The 27,270-nt window shown below is 40.1% G+C and overlaps 1 protein-coding gene across 14 annotated transcripts in view; it reads left to right on the top strand.

The window, feature by feature from the left end:
- Nucleotides 1–27,270, top strand: part of TENM3 (teneurin transmembrane protein 3) — a 2,750,454-nt gene that overhangs the window by 1,127,008 nt on the left and 1,596,176 nt on the right. For all 14 annotated transcript variants that reach the window (XM_065545705.2, XM_045391898.3, XM_065545707.2 and 11 more), the window contains exon 5: nucleotides 26,719–26,759. The gene's annotated coding sequence lies outside the window, so the exon portion shown is untranslated. The remainder of the gene's footprint in view (nucleotides 1–26,718; nucleotides 26,760–27,270) is intronic.

The raw sequence follows: 27,270 nt of genomic DNA on the forward strand, positions 1-27,270 counted from the left end.
GTACCTCCCTTGACGTTAGTCACATTACCTTTGAGGTTTAGTTAAATTTGTGGCTTGCTCGTACCTGAGGGATAGTTAAGAATAGACAGGTTTAAGTCTACTACCAAATGCCAACTCTCTCAGGGGAACATTGCAATTATCTAGCTTGATCTGAGAACCTTAAATGGTGAGAAACCTCTTTGTCCCTCTCGGATTTAGACATGCTGCTGCCTACACCTGGAAAAATGGATCCAACCTAACTTGGAACCATCAGATAGCTTGAATCAGCTATGGCCTGGAGTGGGATGACTAGTTTTGAGTTGTGCAATGGAGGCAGCTTTGATTACACTCTCCAGGCCCCCTGACATTCCTGTTTCAGGATAGTCCTTGGCATAAATCCATGCTGTGGGTGTACGGAGTTGGCTATGAATGTCCCCAAACCTGGACTCTGTAAAGGGAGTCTGATGAAGCAGACTGGAGGCAGCAGTTTATTGACAGTCTGAAGGGATAATCCTGGGCTTAAGTCTTGCTCCTCATTCTCCCTATTCTGCTTTTGATTCACTTTCACATACTCCTCACCCAGACTGGAGAATATTGTCCCTTCATATGAAAAGCAAACAAAAATGGATTGCATTCAGTCAACCCCTTCCTTGATGGTAGCCTGATGGGAGGTTTCGAACTCAAAGTAGGCCACTGAAGGAGATGAATACTTTGAAAATAGCCTATGCACATCAATAGGATTAGAGGATGGAAACCTTTGTTGACTTAAGGAGGAGGCTGATTGTATTTCAACACTATTTCTAGTTATTACATTATTCAGCCCTTGTGAATAATGAAAAGATTGTTTGAACTCTAAACAAGAAAAATTACTGTATTCAGCTTTAAAGAGAGAGAAAACAATGAAACCTTTGAATAGATCAGCTGGTTTAACCTTAGTATGTGGCTGGGTATGGAAATGTGATATTAGTCTGTGAAAACCTCCAGGAGAGTAGCAGATGTGAGAAAGAGCACTATGACTAGGAATGTCAGACCAGTTTGCTTATTTGGCAGATTGTATATTTAACAAGGAAGCAATGGATGAAAAACTTTGACTCTGTTTTGTGTAAGCCTCACTCTACCTGGAAGCCATCCTTTCTCCCTTCCCGTAACACATACGCAATCTGTGTGGAAATCTCCTTATCACACAAGATACCACCAACATCATCTCATGTGAAGTCTTCTCTGGCCACCTTAAGTTCCTCTGGCTCTGTGGTAGAAAGAGTAATGTCCCCTTCCCCAAGATGTCCCCATCCTAATTCCTGGAACTCATGAATATGCCACCGTGCACTGCAAAAGGAAGAAACTTTGCAGGTGTGAATAAAGATCTTGAGATGGGAAGGTTTTCTGGGATTAGCTTCTTGGACCCAAGTACTCACACGGGTCCTCATGAGTGAAAAAGGAGGCAGGAGGCTCCAATTCAGAGTGATGTGGCATAAAAAAGACTCAATTTGTCATTGCTGGCTTTGAAGACAGAAGAGGTCTATGAGGCAAGGGAGGCAGGCACCCTCTGGAAGCTGGAAACGTCATTGAAACTGATCCTCACCCAGAGTCTCTGGCAGGAACACAGCTCTGCCAACACATTGGTTTTAGACCAGGAAGACCCATTCCTGACCCCTCACCCAGAACTGTAAATGTGTGTTCTTTTCAGCTTCTAAGTTTGTTACAGTAGCAATAGGAAGCTGGCACAGATGTCTTGGCACAATTTTCCACTCCTTTCCTCCGCATCCGTGTCATTTTTCACACATCCAGGAGTGCCTTCCTCACTGTGTCCCTGCTACTTGTTTGTGGGTTGTCTTCCCACATGTTTCTTCCTCAAACACTAAACTGAAACCAGTGTCTTATTCATCCTTGTTTCCCTTGTGGTCAGTAGTTGGAGTCTTTAAATGGATCAGGTGCTCCACCAACCTACTCAAGAAACGTGGAAAAGATTCACCACAGGTTCATTTGTATCAAGGATTTGCTCAGATATCCTATGCACAAGCCAATCTTAATTTTTCAGCCTCTTGGTTCCTGACTCGCCCTCTGAATTCCAGCGTCTTATTCTAATGAAACATGGGACACAAGTCTCTGGCTCTGACATTGACACCGTCTCACCCTTCCCAGCCCAAGCCACTCCCTTGACATCCCTATTAGCAAGGACAGCTCTCCTGGCTCTGCCAGTCACTGCCCTAATTCTCCATTTCCTGGCAGTAAACCCAGCACAACAAATGCTAAATGAATCCTCATTAAATACATAGGCCAATGCAAAATAGTACACAAATGACTTATTTTACTAGGTGGGAGGGAAAGTAGCCACAGGGATCAAGGTAGGAGGCTAACAACACACACGTGGCAGCTCCAGGATCGTCTCTGGTTTCCTACTCTTCACGATTTTGTCAATGACATGGATGGGACTTGGTGGTAAGCAAGTTTGTAAATCAAGTATATTAACTAAAACTTGTAAGGAATTATGCATAGTGATTATAATACTATGTTCTTTGTGGTTTTCAGTAAATGTTAATAGAGAATATCTATTTTCTTTTTGGCCGCTTTCAGATATATGAGAGACATGGCTTTGTCTTCCACAGGAAAATGGCTTTATTTATCAGAAAGCACATCACATCAACACTGGCACAAGGAATCAATATTTATTTGGTGGAAATTTAATATCAATAAATTACCCAATGATAAATATTTATCATATGCATATATGCATTGCATTTATTTGAACTGTTATCATAAGTGAGGGGAGGCTATAATAGAAGAAAAATTAAGTAATGATTCAAAAAGTCTTTATGGTATTTTCAGTTGTTATTAACTTTGAGAATATCATTTAGTTCCTTTAAGCCTCGGTTTTCTCATCTCAACATGAAATATTTAGAATTTACTTCCAATTCTAACATTCTTTGTTCTTTAATAACATTCAAGACAGCCTGGGCACGGTGGCTTATACCTGTAATCCCAGCATTTTGGGAAGCTGAGGCAGGCGGATCACTTGAGCCTTGTCATTTGAGACCAGCCTGTGTAACACAGTGAAACCAAATCTCTACCAAAAAAATACAAAAAAATTAGCCAGGCACAGTAGCACATGCTTGTGGTCTCACCTATTCAGAAGGCTGAGGTGGGAAGATCACTTGAGCACAGAAGGTCAAGGGTGCAGTGAGCTGCGATTGTGCAACTACCCTCCAGCCTGGGTGGACAGTTTTTATGCTACTGATACAGACATACTGGAGACTGGGTAATTTACAAAAGAAAGAGGTTTACTGGACTCACAGTTCCACATGGGTGGGGAGGGCTCACAATCATAGTAGAAGGTGAAAGGGACATCTCACCATGGCAGCAGACAAAAGAAGAGAATGAGGAAGAAGTGAAAGTGGAAACCCCTTAAAAAACCATCTGATCTCGTGAGACTTATTTACTACCATGAAAACAGTATGGGGAGAACCACCCCCGTGATTCAATTATCTCCCACCAGGTCCCTTCCACAACACATAGGAAGTATGGGAACTACAAGATGAGATTTGGATGGGAACATAGAACTAAACCACTTTATTCCACCCCTGCTCCCCCCAGAAATTTCATGTCCTCACATTTCAAAACCAATCATGCCTTTCAAACATGTTTAATTCATTTCAGCATTAACTCAAAAGTCCATAGTCCAACATCTCATCTGAGAGAAGACAATTCCCTTCCACCTATGAACCTGTAAAATCAAAAGCAAGTTAGTTAGTTCCTAAAAACATTGGCGGTACAGGCATTGGATAAATACATCTATTCCAAATGGGAGGAATTGGCCAAAACAAAGGAGCTACAGGCCCCATGCAAGTCTGAAATCCAGCAGGGCAGTCAAATCTTAAAGCTCCAAAATGATCTTCTTTTACTCCATGTCTTGCATGTGGGTCATGTTGAAGCAAGAGATGGGTTCCCACAGAGCTCCATGACTCTGTGGCTATGCAGGGTATAGACTCCCTCCTGGCTGCTTTCACAGGCTGGTGTTGGCTTTTCCAGGCACATGGTGCAAGCTGTTGGTGGATCTACCATTCTGGGGCCTGGAGGACGGTGGCCCTCTTCTCACAGCACCACTAAGCAATGCCCCAATAGGGACTCTGTGTGGTGGCTCTCACCCCATATTTCCTTTCCTCACTGCCCTAGCAGAGGTTCTCCATGAGAGCCTGCCCCTGCAGCAAACTTCTGTCTGGCATTACCATACATCCTATGAAATCTAGGCAGAGGTTTCTAAGTCTCAGTTCTTGACATCTGTGCCCCCAGAGGCTGCTAGAAATGCTAGACCATATGGAAGCTGCCAAGGCTTGGGGCTTATATCCTCTGAAGCCATGGCCAAGCTGTACCTTGGCCCCTTTTAGTCATGGCTGGAGTGGCTGGGACAGAGGGCACCAAGTCCCTAGACTGCACGCAGCAGAAGGACCCTGGGCTTGGTCCACAAGACCATTTTTCCCTCCTAGGCCTCCAGGCCTGTGTTGGGAAGCCCAGCCATGAAGACCTCTGACATGCCCTGGAGACATTTACCCCATTGTCTTGGGGATGAGCATTCAGCTCTTCATTACTTATACAAATTTCTGCAGCCAGCTTGAATTTCCCCTCAGAAAATGGGATTTTCTTTTCTATTGCATTGTCAGGCTGCAAATTTTCTGAACTTTTATGCTCTGTTTCCCTTATAAAACTGAATGCATTTGACAGCACCCAAGTCACCTCTTGAATGCTTTGCTGCTTAGAAATTTCTTCTACTAGATACCCTAAGTCATCTCTCTCAAGTTCAAAGTCCCACAAATCTCCATGGCAGGGGCAAATGCCACCTGTTTCTTTGCTGAAACTTAGCAAGAGTCACCTTTGTTCCAGTTCCCAACAAGTTCCTCATCTCCATCTGAGACCACCTCAGCCTGGACTTTATTGTGCATATCACTATCAACATTTTGGGCAGAGCCATTCAACAAGTCTCTAGGAAGTTCCAAACTTTCTCACATTTTCCTATCTTCTTCTGGGCTCTCCAGACTTTTCCCAACCTCTGCCTGTTACCCAGTTCCAAAGTTACTTCCACATATTCGGGTATAATTTCAGCAGGACCGCACTCTACTGGAACCAATTTACTGTATGTTTTCATGTTGCTGATAAAGGCATACCTGAGACTGGGAAGAAAAATAGGTTTAATGGACTTACAGTTCCACATGGCTGGGTAGGCCTTACAATCATGGCAGAAGGCAAGGATGAGCAATTCATGTCTTACAGGGATGGCAGCAGGCAAAGAGAGAGAGCCAAGTGAAAGGGGTTTCTCCTTATAAAATCATCACGTCTTGTGAGACGTATTTACTACCACAAGAACAGTATGGGGAGAACTGCCCCGATGATTCAATTATCTTCCCTGGGTCCCTTCAATAACATGTGGGAATTATGGGAGCTGCAATGAGATTTGGGTGGGAACCCAGAGCTAAACCATATCACTGGGCTACAGAATGACATCCTGTCTCAAACAAAACGCATGCAGAATATAGCATGCCACAATTAGGAAAAGTCTTCCCACTATTCTTCAAATTAGTCTTAGGGTTGCATTTATGTATGTTCATGCTCAAAACTGATTGGAAACCCTTGAAAGAGTCCAGAAAACAAATACAGTGAAAAACCGAATTATTGGAAAATAAACTGTATGCAGGAGACTAAAGAAATGAGTGTTACTTTGTTATTAAAATATATTCAGAGTAGACAATAACCACCTCCATCCAACTCCATAAGAACTCAACAGAGAAGATGAAAGGAAGAGTCTCAGAAACCTGAAGAAGCAAGAGGGCTGTCTGGAATCCACTAGGTTTTGAAGCTCTAATCTTGAGTGTGGGTCATTGTGACTTGTCTTCTCCTCTAAGTATCTACCGCAAGTCTGGGCGAACCTACGTAGCAAATGATATGATCTTTTTTTTTATTATTATTCATATGCTTATTTGACAGGCAAGGTGTGGATCTGCACACTGTGTGAGAAGTCTGTCAATGGGATACATTTCTTTCTGAAACCTAGAAATTATCCTTGTGGAGTCAAATATTCCTTCTCTATGTGAGTTAGAAAAAAAGATCCTAATGTGTATTTTAGCTGGGTGCCTCGCCTTTCCCAAATACCTGAATCCATATATACACATAGATTTCAATTACTTTTTACCATTTAGATTATCAGAAACAAATACTGGTTGCATGTGAGTAAAACCTAGATATGTGTATTGTACTTCTAGGAAACTGAAGGTGTATCTCTCTATTTTGGAAAGTTAAATATAACAACAATGTTGAATGTCTACACTGACCTGCAACAGGATTTTGGGAGAGACTGCAATCCTTACGCATGGAAATATGGAATAAGATAAACATCCCTTCTGTATTATCTTAAGAAATTTTTCTCACAAATAAAGACTTTGATTGCTCCGTAACTAGTAATTAAAATTAAAAACTGAAACTATGTTAAAGTGTGGGTGAAATGAGAGCCCATGCAGACGGCTAGGGCACACATTTGCTCATTTCTGGAGGTTTTGATGGTGTTACTTTTACATTTGAGCACAAGGTAGATCTGTTTTCTTTTTTTTTTTTTTTTTTTGAGACGGAGTCTCGCTCTGTCACCCGGGCTGGAGTGCAGTGGCTGGATCTCAGCTCACTGCAAGCTCTGCCTCCCGGGTTCACGCCATTCTCCTGCCTCAGCCTCCCGAGTAGCTGGGACTACAGGTGCCTGCCACCTCGCCCGGCTAGCTTTTTGTATTTTTTAGTAGAGACGGGGTTTCACCGTGTTAGCCAGGATGGTCTCGATCTCCTGACCTTGTGATCCGCTCGTCTCAGCCTCCCAAAGTGCTGGGATTACAGGCTTGAGCCACCGCGCCCGGCTGGTAGATCTGTTTTCTATTCTAATAGGCCTGTTGCTATAATGTTTTACTCATTTTCAGCTGTAATAAGCTTTTGAATATCTGAAGGTTTGTGTTTTCTCATCCAATTTGTTTTAGACCAAGGGCACTCTGATGGGGAAAGGTATAAAACAGTTCACAGGAGACTTTCAATATTGGTTTCCTCACACCTGCAGTTTTTGAAAAATAATATTTTTTTTCTAAAAATAAAAGTGAAAAGTTTATAAGGACCTAAGGAACTGATATTTTTCCCACCTCAACCAATTTACAGGATTGAACTGAGCACTCTGGAAGCAGGGGGTAAAGCAAAAACTTGCTTTAGGAGATTTAACAAGCATTTGCCAATGAAAACATATTTTTGTACATTTTTCCCCTCTTCAATGGTTTATTGAAAAGCCCATTGGGTTGAATATATAAATGTTTATAGTAAATGTTTTTCTTTGCTACTTCGATCATATCCCTCAAAGTTTAAGAATTACATTTAACCCTTTATCTGGTTCTATGCTTGCTTTGGATTTAGTTCTGTACTGTTTTCTTCGTATCATCTTAATTGGTGAATGGGGACACAACTGACCAAGGACATGCCACATGGCCTTGACTTACCCTCCTTTATATAGAAATTAGATCTGCTTTAATCTTACAATCTAGAGTCTGGATATGTTCCTGAGCATCATCAGCCTGGGACTTTGGTACCCATCCTGCAGTTTGTTTTGTGATTCCTTGAAAATTCTGCCATGGTGCCCTGGAAATTCTGAGGATCCAAAGGACCAAACAAGGCCCAGTTCCCCAAAGCTGTATGTGTGCATATAGTCCAATATTCTTATTAGGATTATTGGCATGCCCCTTGCCTGTCAAAGAAAGACTCTTAGGACTACAAGGTGAAGTTAATATATGTGTTCATACATCATCTGTCTGAAAATCTTGGCATTTACTTTATCCTACCATGATGCAGGAACAAAACACTTTATTCCTGACTACCTATCTGCAATCCTTTGAAAAGAATGAGTGTGTTATTTTTCTGTATGTATTTCTAATTGGCTGAGAAATAATACTGACATGAAATCCTTAGTGTAATGAGAAAGCATGAAGTGGATAGTTTCATGTGTGATGTGCAGTGCATAGATATTTTGCAAGTTAGGACAGAAAAGTACATTAATCAGTTCCTCAAAAACTCACAGTCTAATTAGGGAGATTAAAAAAATGCATATGCCCCAAAGCAGGAAATGGCATCCTTTAGCTTTCTACTCTCTTGATTTGAGCCAGTCCTTTATTATATCATTGAAACTGTTTAAATTTACCTTAATGTAGGGGAGTAAAAGCCCCACATTCTTCACTACCTACATATTAGATCTCAAGCATTGATTCTCATGATATCTGTAGGAAATGTGCCATGTATTTGCCATTAGAACAAAATGATTCAGAGGCATTTTACACTATTTGGGTGAGGGCTTAAAAATTTTCCAAAGTAGCAAAGTAATGAGGTACTGGGAAACATATATTTCATTTGATTTGTAACAAAAGAAAAGAAAAGCATGTGTTATAAAACTCTAACCTAAATTAGTAATTATGACCAATTAGTGATGCAGAGTAACAAGATAAATTGCAATAGCCAAACAGAGCAGGTAGACAAATATTATTTTGGTCTTCTTGAGATTGTAGCAGGACAGAATTTGTAACATGGATTTTATGTCAGTGACTGAAAGAAAAACAGGAAGAAAAAAGAGGAAAAGTGTGCAAATGATTTCAGGAAAGCAAAAGAGGAAAAGTGTGCAAATGATTTCAGGAAAGCAAAGGATGGGAGAGAAGTACAAAGTCCCCGTGACTTGAAGCCTGTTAGGGTGAGAAATTGTTATCTGTGGAGGGTTGAGTACTTTGGAATCTGCTATCCTGATACTGAGCCTTTTATAGTTAGAATTTCTCCACTGGTAAATGAGCCATTTCATTTAAAGTTGGTTTGCCCTACTTTATTAAACAGTGTTTTCCACGGACATAAAGTTATTGTCATAAAAGTCTTTGAGCTCCTCTCTTCTGGCATTTCTAGCAGGACTGTTTTCTAAGTTTGGGGCCCACGGGAGGCAAATTCAGCAGAGATGTCCAAATACAATTTTCCGTACAAGGCATAGCTACCAAATTCCTCCTGGATTTGCCTATTGTTACAGAGAAAGACTTTGTAATTACCAAGGGATTATAGCAGAATATGAAAGGGCCTGAAAGCAGCTTTCTTGCAAATCAAGAATGTATTCAGCACAAACTTAGGAAGAGTCGGCTGAGAAGTGAGGCAGAAGTGTCTGAAAATGTTAAGGGTTCAAGCAGAAGGGCCTGCCTGAAACTCCTAATTAAAAAAGTAAAAGCGACTTTTAAAGAATGTCAACGTCTGTCATTTGTATTCTCCACCAAGAAAAGGGTCTTCTGAGGATTGTAAATGAGGTGATGGCACTGCCCAAATACCCTGGGTTTGTCCTTCTTTTATACTCCCAAAGTAGTGAAAATGGAGCTTGATGGTACATAAATAAAAATAATTAAATAGAAGATAGTGGTACTGGTGCATTACCTGAATTAATACACAAGATTAAGAGGCCAATAGCCCAGAAACAACTTCGTTATTTTGGTGTTTCCTATAAATTAGATGACTCTCTCAGAGTAGAATGAAATATAGCTTTCACTCTACCATTTTGATTCCAAATTTAAAAACAAAACATTCCTTGTGGGTGATGTTTCTGGTGTTCTCTTTGACATATGGTTTCAGCACATGTTCATATTGAAATAAGCCAGATTATCAGTTACACCTCTTCTGGGTATGTCTTTTTAAATTTAAGTTTAAAAATCGAGCTGTTTTTCTTATTGATTCCATAACCAAGACTAGAATCAGTGATTAATTAGCACGTGTTAATTTCTATGTCCTTAGGTTATCTCTTTACTTGTAGAAATTTTGACAAATGCTTAGAGCGATGAGCCATATCACATTGAGAGCCCATAACGACTTGCAAAGCTGTTTCAGATAGGGTGATTCTGTGGGGGGAAAATAAAAAAAACTGGATAAATTGAATTTGAAAGAGAGAACCAGGCCGAGAGAACTCCACTTGTGGCTAACAAATGTGATTTCTTTTAAGGAATAAAAGGCATGTGCCACAGGGCCTCCTAAAATGTTGCATATTTTACTTGCCACCATTTGATTAATAGGGATTTAGAGAGAAAAGTAGAAAAAAAAAAAAAAAACTCTCATTCCCTTTCATTCCTTAGTAGTAATTACCCTTCCTGTGATCACTGGGGAGCCAGGGTTCTAATCATCCTATTACTATTTGTTCTTCTTTTCCTTTCCTTGGCTGGGCACTGACAGTGGTCATATCACCTCCCTTTACTGATCTCATTCAAAGCTCACTTGCAACCCTTAACATCTGACTTTCCCCCAAGTGCTACAAACCACAGTGGTCTCCCCCTTGTTAGAGCTTATTCAGAAATGCTGTTTTCTTTTGCCAATCGCTTGTCACTTCAGCAGATACAACCTGCCTCCAGTCACTGTTTCACATACATAAACGTTTTCTGTGTCTGTTGAGGACAAAACCATGTCTTATCTCTGATATTCTCTAGAGCACTATTACCCTATAGAAATATACTATAAATTGCATGTGTAATTTTAAATTTCCTAGTAGCCACATTTTAACAAGAAAAACACAAGTGAAATTAATTTTAATATATATACTTAATACCTCTAAAATATTATTTTAAAATGTAATCAACATAAAAATTGTTAATGAGATAGCTTACATTCTTTTGTATGATGTCTTCAAAAGCTAGTATTTTTTTTTTTTTTAGACAGCATCTTGGTCTGTTGCCCAGGCTGGAGTGCAGTGGCGTGATCTCAGCTCACTGCAACCTCCGCCTCCCGGGTTCATGCCACCCTCCCACCTCAGCCTCCCAAGCAGCTGGGACTACAGGCGCCGCCACCACGCACTGCTAATTTTTTGTATTTTTAGTAGAGACAAGGTTTCACCGTGTTAGCCAGGATGGTCTCGATCTCCTGACCTTGTGATCCGCCTGCCTCAGCCTCTGAAAGTGCTGGGATTACAGGCGTGAGCCACCGCACCCAGTCAAAAGCTGGTATGTATTTTATGTTCACAAAACATCTCAATTCAGACCAGCCAAATTTCAAGTGCTCAAAAACCATATGTGGGATGGCGCAGTGGCTCATGCCTATAATCCCAGCACTTTGGGAAACCAAGGTGGGCAGATCATTTGAGGCCAGGAGTTCAAGACCAGCCTGGCCAATATGGAGAAACACTGTTTCTACTAAAAATAGAAAATTAGCTGGCCATGGTGGTGCACACCTGTAATTCCAGTTACTCGGGAGGCTGAGGCAGGAGAATCGCTTGAACCCGGGAGGCGGAGGTTGCGGTGAGTCGAGCTCGTGCCATTATACTCCAGCCTGGGCAACAAGAGTGAAACTGCATCTCAAAATAAATAAATAAATAAATAAATAAATAAATAAATAAATAAAATAAAATAAGAATAGATTTAAAAAATGCTAGGAGAAACAGACACAGAGTCACAGTGAACACTGGGAAGAAGGTGGCCCAGAACAGTGAGGAGATTAGTTAGATGATTTGCAGTTCAGCCCCGTCCCTACCACTACTTTAATATTTGTGGCCTAAGTATTTAAACTCTCTGAGCCTTGGTCTCCTTTGCAAATGGAGGAAAAGAATTCCCAAGGCTGTTGTGATTATTAACATGCAGAAGTAACATAAATTGAAAGCATAAGACAAGGGGATAATATTATTGCTGTATATATTTGTTATTATTTTTATATAGAGATGAGGTTTCACTGTGTTGCCCAGGCTGGTCTTGAACCACTGACCTCAAAGGATCCTCCTGCCTCTATCTCCCAATTTGCTGGGATTACAGGCATGAGCCATTGTGCCCAGCCCTATTTCTGCATTTAGATAATAATACAGCCAAACATGATGAAGGGATCATTGGGTCATGGATGGTAACAGAGCCTTCTGCCCATTTTTGAAGGATACATTTTTTAACTTTTCCAAGATGAAAGGAAAAGTGATTCCATTTCAATGCACTGTTACATTCACATGTAAATATCACTGCATCACCATGTGTATGAATCCTCATTGACATATAGGGTAGTAAAAATAATAGTATAGGAAAGCTATAGATGTTGTGTATAATTAGCAAATTATGACGTTCTTGTGGAAATTTTAAAATATAACTTCACCTGGGCTGTTAAAACTGTGTTTGTAAAGTTCTTTTGAAAGCTTTGTTAAGACGTTAGCAAGAGCATTTCTGATTTTTCAAAAAACAAACTTGTCCAAATGTATTTGGCAGGTTTACAGCATTATTAATAACTTTACTGTTTGGCAGGGAGGCATCCTAATTAAAAATAATTTCTGAATGGTATAAGACTCCATGATTCCCATCCAATAATTGGTCCTAACTTTGAAAGTGACACTGGGCTTAGTACAACTTCATGCTGTTGTTTGGGTTAAGCGACTTGCTCTCCCTTGGAAGATATCCAGAAGCTATAGCCGGGGCAGAATGTGGGGTCGTTTGGCTACTGTGGATGGAGCTGCAGGGAGCACATTCCATCAGTACTGTGCATTCAGTACCGCCTGCCTATTTGCTTGTGAGTGCAATCGTCTATGGTCTATAAAGCACTAAATGGTTGGGACTTCACCACTGAGAGATCAGTCTTCCTCCCTCGGCAACTCAGGGCAATTGAGATCAGTTGGAGGTCTGCTGCTTCTAGCTCCCAGCTTCCATCTACAGGGAACCAGAGGCAGGGACTCTTCCAAGGAAGGCCCTCACTTAGGAAACGCCTTGCCTTCCATTAGCCAACAAAGAACTAATCTGGGAATATTTAGAGCATGGCAGGAAGCCCATCTTTTAAGCAGAGTTGAAAAAAGCAGAAATTTCTGCTCTTTCAAAAGAACAATGCATTCAATGAGAACGCTCTCAAATTCATTAAAGCCTCATATTCAAATAATACAAACAGTACATTTTCTCCTTTCTTCCCTTCAAATCTTGAGTACTTGCTGGCTTACTCCTCTAGTTCCTTTTTTGGCCATTTTCTCACTGCTTTCCTCCCTTGCGGAGGCTAAAGGATTGAATGAGAAAAAGATTTTAATGCTTGACACTGTTTCTGAAGTTTTCAACTTTGCATTTGACCTAATATGAACACACTTATCCATATTCATTTATTTATATATTCAACCCGCAAATATGAGTCAAAGCCTGCTATATGCCAGCACATAGATAGATGTTTCAGATATAGCAGAAAACAAAGAAACAAAAGCCTGGCCTTTGTAGAGGTTATGGCTTATTTAGAAAGAGAGAAAATAAACAAATACATACGTGTAACATCAAAAGTATGTAAGTGCTATGGAGAAAAATAAAGCGGAAGAAGGAATGAGAGATTTTACTTTCAGATAACATGATCTGGAATGATCTCCGTGGAGAGGTGATATTAGACCAGAGAGCTAAATGACGTCAGAGGAGTGAGCAATACAAGTATATGGGCGGTCACAAGTGCAAAGGTCCTAAGGCTGACTCATGCTTCTTATGCTATAGCGAAAAGAAAAGAAGTGGGATTGGCGAGGAATGCAGCCACAGTTGGGTCTCTGAAGACCTTGGAGGCAGTAGGAACCACATTTTATTTTACTCTAAATGTGATTGAAGATGTTGCATGGTTTCCAGTAGAAATGCTGCTCTGATCTGTGATGAAAATGATCTCGGAAGAATAGTCTCTACAGGTGAGGCCCATCAGGGTCAACAAGATGAGAGGGAATGGTCCTGTTGGTCTTGGATGCTGAGTAGTGAGATTCAGGATGTATTTTAAAGGAATACTCATCTGGATTTGCTGATGGATAGGTTGCAAGATTTGAGGGAAAGGAAGGAGTAAAGGATGACTCCAAATGTTTTGTCAGAAAGTTAATTAATAGATATTCTTTGCAGAACTATTAGGCACTTTTATACAGATGTACTAGGAGCTAAGTAATTTCAACCTATAACAATACTTACAAAAGAGAAGTTAGGGGTTACCATTATCCAATTTGCAATAGGAATAACCATACAGTTTCTTTTAATAGCAAGATCCTTTAGTGCAGTTAAAGTGTGATTCAATTATTATAAAATCCATATAGAAAGAATTATTCGGGAACATAAGTAAAATCCACCTGCATTTAGTGTTGGGAGAGAATAGCCAAAGGCATGGCCTCCCCTGCCATCTAAGGGCATATCATTAAGGTGAGTATGCAAAAATGTTGGCCGAAGGACAAGATGTCTACTGCCTTGGCACAAGTGACACTCACACTTCTTTGCATTCTTAAAAGTGTCTTAGTTTGGACAGTAAATTACACGCTCACCCCCTACAACATAATCTAAATATGGGAAATCAACTCAGCAGCTTAAATTATTTACTATGCAAAAAGTTAGAAAACCTGGAGACATTCATCTAAGAAGGAATTGGAGGCAAACCATCCCTCCCTGCAGAACTTGATGCCACCAATGAAGACAGCAGGATGACAAAGAATGGCATCTCATGTCTACATGTGTTTATAGCTGCCTATAAATTCTACCCTATACTACATGCTGGATATTCAGAGCTGAGTCTACAGTACATGGCTTATATTCCTGAATCATCCTCCGAAGCATCCCAGTTACCTCAGAATATATTCTTCTGTTTTCCACTGGCTACCACTGGATCTCAATCAAATGAGGCATTTCTATTCAATAAGAACAATATGGTTGTATTAACAAGGGCAGAACATTTAAGCCTCTTGGAGATTTTGCCTAAAGGGCAAGACCCACCAAGATAGGCCTAAAGGGCTCTTAAGTTGTTAAAAATAATTAACAAACAAGCAAACAAATCAATAAAATCACTGGCCCTGGTCTGTGAGGAGCAGTAACCTGTACCCACGTACTCCGTGACTTCTCAAGCCCTAGTCTCATTACCTGCATTCCTGCTTCAGACTCTGGCTTCTCTGAATGTAGCCAAGTCTAATGCTACCCCTTCTTGGTGCTGAGCTGTGCTTCGAGCTCTGTTAATAAACCATGAATGACATCCCCTTGCTCAATAATTCCCAGAAAAGGGAGTGGTGTATGCCAAGACATGAACAATTATATTATTAGTATTATTATTACTACCACTACTGCTATACTGCTATTACAACTACTGCTTACAGGATGATGATGATGGTAGCTATGACTACAATAATCCTACCATCATCAACAACAACTTTGATAGCTATATACACTGGAAGAAATAAAAAGTGAGTGATTCAGTTTTTGGCCCTAAAAAGCTTATAATGTGCAAATAATCACTGCTTATTATATTTGATTGATTCACATTCTTTAATGTAAGAGAATTAAAAATTATAATTAAGGTTTACAAAGGTCTCATTTTTAGACGAGTAATATTACATGACATTTTGCCTTTCAGCTTGGGATTTCGGGAAGTTTATAAATATTACCCAGATAAACTTCACAAAAACCCTCTCAGGTTGTATGCATAAAACTAATTTACTGATAGTTAATGAAGAAAAAAAGCATACATCAAGATCAAATGATCTGCCCCAAGTCAAAAATGGCTTTTCTACTCTGTCTTTCCACTGAGTATAATGGAAAAATTCACCACCACACACAAGATTCTATGAAGTTTTTCATAAGCATTATACTATTTATCTCAACATAAAAGAGTAAAGCAAGCACAACATGTTCTAGTAACCTCAGCTTTCAGGTTTAAATAGTTAGGCTTACAAAATTCAAAGCACTTTCCTATAGTCTTCCAACTATTTTATCACCAAACACAGTGTTCTTTCTACTGTTGGAGGGAGAGCAGCCCATGGAGTATACAAGAGAGGCAATTCAACACAACTGTTTTAACATAAAGAAGGTTTTCTACGACTCTCAGGCTAACAAGAAACTAATCATCTATTGTAACTTATTTTCAATAGTGAAGGTTATCTGGAAGGCAGTACATGCATTTTATTTTTGGCCATTGAATTTTATTCTGAAGTAGTGCTGGGAAATTCCATAAGTAAAAGCACCCTGAGGTCAATCCATTTGGTATAACGTGGGAGACTTTTAATAAGGCAAACACTGGTTCCCAACTTTATCAGCTTCAATAGTGGGTTTTTATGTATTCAATTGTCCACAAAACAGAGTACACTTGTCCACCTGTACATTATTTATTTTGATACTATTTCAACTCATTCAAAATAAATCCCTTCCATAGTGTATATTACCCGCTGCACAGGTAGAAGAAGATAAAATGACCATATTGCAATTGACTATAGACTCATTTTCCCTTTCCATGTGGCACTCCTTCTAGGCCTGTTCATACTACAGATCATCTGCTCCCCTTCCCTGCTACCAAACCCCAGGCCTCATCTGCCTTTGGAAGCAATGGAGTAAAACATTCCTTCTAATTTATTGATATCCTGTGGATGCTCAGAGGGTGACCCCTTCTCAAGATAGTTGGGGTTTCATGACACGTTCCTAAAAGCCTAAAATTAACTCAGATGCGTTGGTCTCCAGTTGGCCTCATGTTCTATGTGAGCTTCAATGAGCATCTAGGTTTCTAGAGCATCCTAGACATTTCACCTGTAACAGTAAAGGGTATCCCTCAGCAGGGATGCAACTTGTGTCAGATGCTGCTCTAACCATTTTACATAGATCACCTCGTTTAGAGTCACAATCCAGATGTAGTAGTATTACTATTTTATCAATGAGAATTAGATAAGTAATTTGCCCAAAGCCACCCAGGTAGTGATTGGTGAAGCTGAGATTTAAAACCTAGTTTATCTGGCTGGATGCGGTGACTCATGCCTGTAATCCCAGCACTTTAGGAGGCTGATGCAGGTGAATCATGAGGTCAGGAGTTCAAGACCAGCCTGACCAACATGGTGAAACCCCATCACTACTAAAAATACAAAAATTAGCCAGGTGTGGTGGCACGCACCTTAGTACTAGCTACTCGGGAGGCTGAGGCAGAAGAATCACTTGAACCCGGGAGGTAGAGGTTGCAGTGAGCCAAGATCGTGCCACTGCACCTCAGCCTTGGTGACAGAGCAAGATTCCATTAAAAAAAAAAAAAAAAAAAAAAGAGAAAACCTAGTTTACCTGACTTCATGCTTTTAAACACTGGTCCATAATTTTTATCCACTATTATTATATTCTGTCACAGAAAATCATTTCCTACTTTACTTCTTAAAAGTTATTTTAAAAGTAATTATAAGAAAAGTTGGAAACCACTAGGTTTTACCAAGGAAAGTGAACATTTTATTTCTAATTATTGTCATGTAACAATAATAATGGCGCTACAAGTTTGAATGGTGCTTTGCAGTATATACAGCTCTTCCATGTTTACTACCTTGTTCAACTGTTACAGCCACATGAAGTAAGTTATATTGAATCCATCTTACAGATGAGAAATTGAAGCTAAGAGAGATGGATTGACTTCAATAAGGACCCCCAACCGGTGTTCTGTAGAATCAGAATCTGAACTCTCAACCTCTAAAATGTAACTAGTATGAATTCCAATATGCTACAATTGACTTCCATTAAGCCACCTAAAAATATTGGAATTACAAAATAGGGGATTTATACTCTGCAAATCTTTCCAAAATGGAAACATGATACTTTTTAAAGATTGCTTAATGGACAGGGAAATTTCCAATTTGACACCAACTCCTGACTAATTTCCATAAATTATAGCCTTCATTTGCTACTTACCAAGTATTAGCAAGTATACGAGTGTTGACAAACAGAGTCAAATGCTTTGCTATTTTAACATTATAATTTGTGCTACAATATAATAGATATAGGAGACAGGAATCGTAGATGCATTCTGGACAACTTCTTTTCCATGTCCTGCCTCCAGAGTTAGGTAACAAACAGTAGCTTTTCCTAGCGATGCTGACTTGTATGAAAAGCTGATGCCTCCCGTTAGAATGAAGCATCCCCAGCATTTATAAGGCACGTGATCCACATGTCTGGGGACCGCCTTATCCACCAACCCAGTTTTTTGTGGCCTCTCCTTCCTCCGTCCCCGAGTCTGGACCACCTGCTGCACTTTCAGGCAGAGTCGCTCCAGAGGAGGCTGATGTCATTCCTGCTCACTGATACTGTTTCATTCCCTAACCCCTTCCTAATCGTCCGCCTCCCTGAGAGGCAAGCCTCGGGCTTCGGCACTGCTTCTGACATGCGCACAGGGGCAGGAGGTATGGCAGTGCCTGCTCCCAGATTCACCCCACTCTGAGACATAACCCCAGTCCCTGGCCTGGCCTACAGATTGGTAACATCCTTCCTGGGAAAGAATTCTCCCTCTGCACTGGTGTTTTATACCAGTGTAAAATGAGAAGGCACAGAAGCAATTCAGAAACGCTGAAATACCAAGAGGAGTTCCTATCCATGGGAATTTCGCAAATGAAGTGGAATGAATAGAGAGCAAGTTCAGTCCACATAAAACAACGCACAGTTCCCATCCTGAAAGGTGTCATTCTAATGACTTTAGAGAAATAAGGGAACACAATGGGAATGTGAGGAATGAATGAATGAATGAATGAATGGGAGAGGTGAGGAAATGGGTTGAATGAAGCAAGGAGGAGAGAAGAGATCAAATGTGTGCAGTGTATGATTATTGCCATGTTTGCTACGTGCAGTGTGCTAGGTTTATATATAGATATATGTATATTGTCATGTAACTGTCATCCCCCATGAGGACAGTTACTACTGTTTAGCGCATTTTGAAGACAAGGAAATCAAAACATAGAGAACTTTAAAACCTTTAGGAAGGGGCAGAGTCTGGGTCAAACCTGGCAGTGTGGCACCCAGCTGTGGTCACACCACTCAAGCTTCTCCAGGAAGAGTCTGAGAAAAAGGAAAGGGTGGTGAGAAACTTTGTCATGTTGGGGGCCACAGAGAGATGGAACAGACTAGGACAGATGGTGATGTGGCAGAGGAGTCTTTAAAGCCAAAATAAGGCCATGCCACGAGGTGCTTCAAAGCCAAACAGATGAGGGAACTAGATTTTAAAAGCTGCTGGGAACTCATTTTAAGTGGACAGTGTAGTGATCTAATCCAAGGAATCTTTGGGGAGATTTACTGTTCATAGATTGAAATAGAAGCTGGAGGGGGTAATTCTGATTTTAGATACTTTTTAAGCATAAGGAGTTAACTGGGATTTTGTATTTCTATATCACAAAGCAATGTATGTAGATGCCAGTGATCTTAAGATTCTTAAAACCTGCTGAAGTTCATTCCTTCTTCTTCCCTTCTCTCTATCCTTTTTTTCCTTTAAGAATCCACTGGCAGCCTGAAAACATAATTCTGTGTCTCTTACCATAACTAATTTCTGAAGTAGTTCTGAATAATTTTCTTCTCCCACCGGGGCACATATGGAATTCTGTCACTCTGATATCCCCCATCTCCTGCCCCGTGGATCTCAGTGCTTGTCACATAACTCGTCTGGCTACCCCAAGCTTCTTGGGAACTGAATCCTCCTCCTTACTGACTCTTCTCCCAATTGCACAGATGCAAAGCTCTAAGTCATCTATGATACATATGATATCCAAACATGAAATCATTTCCACATTTCTCCTACAATATATAGCTCCTTTTCCTTCTGGCAATTGCTTGTCTCGGGAGACCTGTATTACTCTGTTTGAATTGTTGTGTTATCTTTCCATCAGACCTCCCTATCTCTACTGTCTTCCTTCCTTTCACTCTGCACATTAGACCAGAATATTCTTTATTAAACAGATTTTGCTCATAGTTATCTTATTTGGAATTCCTATGGCCAAAAGTGACACAATTCTAACTCAGGTTTGCTTAAGTAAAATAAAAATGTGAGAAGGCAGTACGGTTTCACTTCGGGCTTAAAAAGTGAGAATTCCTGGTAGAGATTTGACTTACCGTGCGTCTGAATGCAGGTGTTCAAGTGATGTCATAAAAATTTTGACTTCCTCCTTCTCTAGGTTCCTTGAGCTTGATTCTCCGGTTAGCTATCTTCCAGGTGATAGCAAGATAACTACCAAAATCCCAGGTTTAATTTCTACTAGTTCATCAACTTCTGTGAAAAGAGAAATTCCACTTTCAATAATTTCTGTAAAATCCCAGATTGCGTCTTATTATCCTTGTTTGGTTCATGTGGACAGTCCTGGTACAATTGTATCAAGAGAAATAAAAATGCAGGATGATCAATATGGGTCACATACATGCTCTCCTCTAGATGTGATGGGTGCCTTTATTACACTACATTAACTGAGTAGCAGAGGAGTGGTTACCCAATGGGAAATGAGGGTGCTTTCACCAGAATGTGAGGGAATGGGTGCTAGAATTATTTTTTTTTCCAGACAAAACCTAACACATATCAATTATAATATGCACACCATACAACTCAAAAACCTACAAGAATTTTTATTGCCATAGAGTAAATTAAGTAATATCATAAAATTGCAAAGCTAAAAAAGACTTTGAAGTTCATCTTATCCAGCCAGCTTCAGAGAAATACACTGAAAACAAGTAACAGAGCCAAGCCTGAAACTCAGATATTTCACTTCCTAAAGCATTCTTTTTTTTTTTTTTTTTTTTTTTTGAGACGGAGTCTCACGCTGTTGCCCAGGCTGGAGTGCAGTGGCGCGATCTCGGCTCACTGCAAGCTCCGCCTCCCGGGTTCCCGCCATTCTCCTGCCTCAGCCTCCTGAGTAGCTGGGACTACAGGCGCCCGCCACCGCGCCCGGCTAATTTTTTTGTATTTTTAGTAGAGACGGGGTTTCACTGTGGTCTCGATCTCCTGACCTTGTGATCCGCCCGCCTCGGCCTCCCAAAGTGCTGGGATTACAGGCTTGAGCCACCGTGCCCGGCTAAAGCATTCTTTTAACAGTTTCCTGAGCGGATATTCAAGCTGGTTTTCAAGTACTCTTCATAAACACATACATTTTACCTACCTTCCTTACCATTCATTGGTCCCCAAGAATTCTAGGCCAGGTGAACTTACCTTCTCAATATCCCTGTACGTGCTTTGCTTATTTTTACATTTTTTGTGCCTTTGCTTCTGTTTTCCTGTCATTGTGAAGTCATGTCTTTTTCATTTATCCCAACCCAAAGCATATCCAAGACCCAACTCAAGTTTTATTTCTCTATTAACTATCACTGGGCTTGTTTTCCATTGCACTGAGAAAACTGAAGGAATCAGATGGGAATTTACACACGCTCCAATCACATCGCCTTTTCACCTACTTACATCTGCTCCCTCGTGTGCCATATTCTTTCCCGTTTCTACAGATCCAAGCTCCCAGTTGAAGCCAAGCCCTCCACTCATATACAGAATTCCATCCTTTCATCTACTCAAAGACATATCCTAGCAATTCTCCTTTATCATTAGTATTTCTGTTTCTAGTGGATTACCACCACCCTTATCAAAATTGTCATTATTTCTTCAATCTTATAATACCTATTTGACCTCATTTTCTTCTTCTCTGAGTCTGTAAGAAAAACTCAACCTGACCATTGTCTGTCTACACTGGCTATCTCTAGTTCATCTTCTCTCCTTCTAACTTTGCCAGTCCCAATAAGCTTTTTGCTTCCACCATGCCAGCAAAAATGGTCTTATCAAGGTTGCAACATAAGGTAGAATAACCTTGGCTGCAGTGAAAAATAAACCTGAATATGTTAGTTCATGATTTTACTTTTGTTATTACAAGTCCAGTTTGAGTAGGGGAACAGGTTGCCGAGGTATTTTCTCTTCTCTTGATCATTCAAAGACCCAAGCAGCTGAAGACTGTGTCATCTGACATGTTTTCCAAGGTCACCGGTGGCATTTTACCACTATCATCTGGATGTAGGAAAGACAGGGGAGTTGCAACTGGGTGGTTTGTATGGGCGAGGCCTGGAGTGAGTACACAGTACATCCATTCATTTCATTGTTCAGAGCACAGGCTGACGGCCACACTGAAGTCCCAGGGAAGGCTGAGGACTATAGTCTAGCTCTGTATCCAGGAAAAAGAGGAAGTGCACTTGGTTGACTACATTTGCTTTGTTAAATAGAAGACACTGCTTTCATTGCCCACGTTCCTTGAACTCTCAGCAGCATTTGACACTTTAGAGCAGGCTTACTTCTTTAAATCTCTTTCTGCTCTTGGCTTCCAGGACATCATACCTGCACAGCGTGCCTCCTGCCTCTCCAAATGCTCTTTCCAAGGCCCTTTGCTTATTCCTCCACCTTTCTCTCTTTCAGACATTGGATTGTTCACTATGCTCAATGTTGGATCTCTATTCTTTTCAGTCTATTTTCCCATTCCCGTTGGTTTTATCCAGTGACATGGGTTCTAAATGCTGACAACTCCCAGCTGATTGATAAGATTAGTTGTATTGCAATCCTAGGCCTCTTCTAGTCCAGACTTGTATGTCCAGCTACCTACTCAACATGTCCACTTGAACAGCTAGCTGACAACCTTAGCAGAGGCAAAACTGAAATCTGAAAACCCTCACCCCTGCCGCATCCAACCTGCTCCTTCCCCAGGATTCCCTAATTGGTTAAAGATATCTTGATTTATCTAGTTTTCTAGTTGCCTAGATCAAAAATCTTGGCTTCATCCTTGATACTTCTTTTTCTCTCATCCTACACGCAATTAGTCAGCAAAATATTTTGGTTCTACCTTCCAAAATACATTCAGAATCTGAAAACTTCTCATCATTTCACAGCTACCACCCTACTCCAAACCACCATCATCAGTTCCCTGGTGTAACAGCATAACTTCTTGGTTGGTCTTCCTGGACTGTGTTTTCTTGACCCCAATGTCATTCTCAACACACCACCCAGAGTAATCCTGCCAAAGTAGGAGTTAGAGCATGTCACTTTGCTGCTTAAATCTCTCCAAAGACATCTGGTTTTAAGTAAAAGCCAACATTTGTACTAGAACCTGCATGCTACTCTGTGATAAGCACCAATATTCTCTGCCCTCATCTTCAAATAGTCTCTCCCTTGTTCACTCACTGCCATTTTAGTTTGTGTTTTATTTTCTTTTGTTTTTTAGCACTCCAGAGAAGCCCCCATCTCAAGGCTTCTGTGTGTGCTCTGAGCCTCATCTATTCATGTGGCTTACTCTGTCACTTCGAGTAGGTCTTCTGTCAAATAGTGCCTTCTCAGGGAGAACTTTCCTAGCCATCCGTCTAAAATTCAGAATTTCCCCCTAACTATTTTTATTACCCTTGCCTGCATTATATTTTTTTCTTGGCAAGTATTGCTAGCAAACATTACATATGTGTGTGTGTGTGTGTATGTATATACATATATATGTATATATACATATATATATATATCCCTCCAAGTGAAAACTATATATGGCTTGGTATTTTTTTTTAACTTCAGTATTCCCAGCATCTAGACAAGTGCCAGATACAATTTACATTTGTGCTGGATGAATGAGTGAATGAACTACTCTAAATCACAGTGATTCCTACTTCCTCTGAACTTCTGTAGCGCCGTATCATTCATTTGGAATTTACTCGTAGTCTGCCTTTTTTTTAACTTTTCATGAGAAAATATCCTGAATTCACGATTTGATCATCAACTCATTATATAGAGAAAGTATGGATATGACTTTTTTCAGACCCTCATGCCTAATTCAGAGGTGAATGAAAAGGAAGGAATGAATTATAGGAAGTTCACCAGATGGGTACAGTACGATTGGTGAATGAGGGACCGTGGAGGCCAAGGTATAACGGGGGCTGAAATCTAAGAAGGTGAATGAGGGACCGTGGAGGCCAAGGTATAACGGGGGCTGAAATCTAAGAAGGATAACTTAAAATTGCAGATTCAGGCAAAGGTGTTAGAGGCACCCAATAAGGGAAGGCAAGCTGAGAAGTGCCGTATGCCATTGGAATGAAATGTAGCTGGCCCTGACAAAATCAGTGCTGAATCCACATGCCAGCTTCTCTCAGTCGAGTCTTCCTGTTTGTCAGAACGATATTTGGCAGATGCCATTCTGTTAATTTAAAAAGATGGAAACAATCTACGCAATTGAGACAAATAGCAGACCCCAGATAGCTCGTGCTCTTTTCTCTATGACACAAAGGTTCCCACTGAATCAATTCTTATATGTCGAAGGGTTAGGCGATGTGATTCTGAAACAAGTGAAAGTGCAATCCTGGAATATTTTACACTCAAGAAATTATATTATTGGATGTTGTGTGTATGTAGATATGTACATATATATGCAAATACATATACATATTGGATGTTGTGTGTACATATATACACATGCATATATATATGTTACTGGGTGTTATGTGTATATAGTATACGTGTGTTTATAGTATACATATGTACTATATATATGTATTATATATACATATGTATTGTGTACATATATACAAGACAGCAAAAAATATATTGCAGTACTGACTGAGATTGGTTTATTTGTGTTGAGTCCCATACCCAGGCTAGCTCATCTTTTTCCTCCTATATGGTTTAGGAAACCATCCAGGGGAGAAGAGATGTATGCATATATGGGTGTGAGTTGGAAGGGGTGGGTTAGAGGGTCTGTGTCAGTGAGTACATGGAAGAATGGACAAAATCAAGAAACAGTGTTTATCCTGTTAGCATATGCCAAAGCATGGGTTACACTGAGAAGAGACGGTTTGTTCTGATGAAGCTGCGCAGCACACTGGTATAGACAGGCTGGTGGAAACCTCTCCAGAAGGCATGGAAAGAGGAAGCCAGGAAAGGGAGAGGGGTGGAGAGGTGGTGTGATAAGAAATCAGAAGTACGCTTTGTGACAATAGGAAGCTCAGGGATGCATTACAGGAGGGCTCTAGCATGCTGAGCTGTGAGTGCTGTGGCTGTTCACACCTACCATGTCTCCCATAGGGTGAACATCCTCAGTGTGTACAGCACTGCTCCAGTCATCTGCCTCCTATGCTGGGCTGCTATTGAAGATCACTGCTAGGTTTGACTGTGAAAGCAAAGAATTCTAACATCAAAAGGGAGCCCAAAAGGGAGACTTCCTAACTTCCTACTTGATGTGTGTTAAAACATATGCTGTCACTAAATCAGCACTGCTTTTAGGTTCTCTAATCTATCTTCTCCCCATTCTCAGGGACTTCTTCATGGACGGCTTTGCAAAGTGTCAAACTACATCAAGCTGCCTTGCACCCAGATAGGCTATCACATCGTCATCACATTCTAATGTTACTGCTGACCCTGGGTTGCTTTCAGCGTTCTCCTGAAATTCCATCACTTTCATGTACCCCTCAGACTTCCAAATTCACCTCTTGCCTTCATTTTCATACTTAACATGCCTTCTGAAGCTATGTCATGTAGACTGTTGTCATTAGGGGTAAGGAGTAGCTCTATTTCTGAGGAAATTATGGTGTGCGTCACTCTCAGAGTTATTGGCTCCACCTTCAGATCAGCATTTCCAAGAATCAGGCTCATTATTGAATGCACTATTCAACATCATGATTATGCCCCTATTCTTTCCAAATCAATTTCTCTTCAGCTTCTGTTAACTGTAGAGGGTTCTTATGTCTCTCTACTCAGATGACTCTCCTCCTCCTCACAGTTCTCATCTGAAAACACGAATTTTCTATCTTTTCTTTGCCTCTTACTGCCTCTCCCTTCTGTTATTTAACTTTACAATTGTATTACTTAACTCTGTCAAGTATCTTGACATACAGCTTGCACAAAAGCTGCTACCCATTTAAAAGCTCGTCTTATTGTTGGAAGACTCCTCCTAGATGAAAGATCTGTGGTTCTGCTTTGTGTATCAGCAGGTTCATAATAATTTCCATGGATAAAGGAGACAATACATTTAACAAAACCCGGTGTTAGATGTTTTGCTAAGGCATGTAGGTCAACTCAAGGATGTTTACATATTATACGTGTATAAGCACAGACACCTTTAAATGCGTGACAGACAACGCTCAGATAGAAGAGTGTCTGCTATGAAAATATAGATCCTTCCATAAAATGTATATCATCAATTATAAAATTGTTGTATACTGAGTCATTATGGTATAGATAAGAAAAGATAATGAGAGAGAAACACACCTGAATTCACTTATGTTCCATTTGGCCCTTAGCCCAGTTGAGTGTCCAATCAAGACCACCATGCTATTTTCACGCCATTTGTAGGATTGTAAGTCAGTGCAGGTGACGCTGGTTCACTGCCACTCCAACCCTGCCTTAATCATAACTCTTTTTACCCATGCTTTGAGGCATTCAGACTCAGCTCTGACTCACTGAAGCAAAATTGGAGCATCTGGGTAGAGTGTCAAAACAGCAGAGCTTACATCAGTGAGACACCTCAGTGGCTTAGTGAAGCCCAGACTACAAATGCTACATCAGTGGCTGTTGAGAAGCTACAGATTCTCTCGTATTAGGACCTAGACACAAGAACTCGTGAAAACTAGTTGGAAACCCACAATGACTTAGTATATCATTTTCCCTGTGATCTTAACTGAGTTTCTAAATATGTGTTGATGCTAGTTATGAATACAATTCCACTCCTTAAAAATTCTCAATTATTGTATTAATCTTCTGGTTGTTTTCCTCAGCGTGCATGCAATCATACTGACAGCTTGAACTGCTTAGTAGTATGTGGAATAGTACTTTTTAAAAAACAAAGAAAAATGGTAGGTTTATGATATACTCCAGTTTCATCTTTGGAAATAAGAATTAATGTTATTATTATTTATCATTCATCAATGCTGAAAATGTATATTATTCAATTATAAATTATATAATCATGTTTTTTCTGTTTGTTCAATTAAGTGGCCTAAGTGAAATCATATAATCTTAGGTTTTGTTGTTGTTATTAATTTGCAGGCTGGTGATGGAATTTCATTCTTTTGACTTCTAGATTGCCTGTAAGTAAATATTTGACCTTTTCTTAAAATTGAGAACTGATAAAATGCTCCATGTTTATTTTCACTTTTTTATATAAAGCACAAAAATGATTCTAAGAGAAATATTTTTCCTTAAATATTCTGTATTTTTGCTGAAACTTTCTTGTTCATTTTATAAATTTGCTTTGTAGAAATATTCCTGAACATCAGTGTCAAGAAAGTAACCCTCTAAATGCTTTGTGACAAACTCCTGAAAATCTTGTAATAAGTAATATAATTTATTATGAATACTATTACTATAAATTAAATACGAAATGAATTCAGGTCTGAAAATCTAAAATAATAGGTAACATGTTTTCTTCTTTTATCTGCATGCCAATTCACTTGCTATTGACTGAAATTCTACTGATCAAGAATTTCTCTCAGATTTATGTGGACGATATATGACCTCTTAGGATCATTATTTTATTTTATTTTATTTTTATTTCCTTATATTAAGATGGAATCTCGCTCTGTCACCCAGGCTGGAGTG

This window comes from Macaca fascicularis, chromosome 5 (assembly GCF_037993035.2).
Source record: "Macaca fascicularis isolate 582-1 chromosome 5, T2T-MFA8v1.1".
In the NCBI taxonomy this organism is placed as follows: Eukaryota; Metazoa; Chordata; class Mammalia; order Primates; family Cercopithecidae; genus Macaca; species Macaca fascicularis.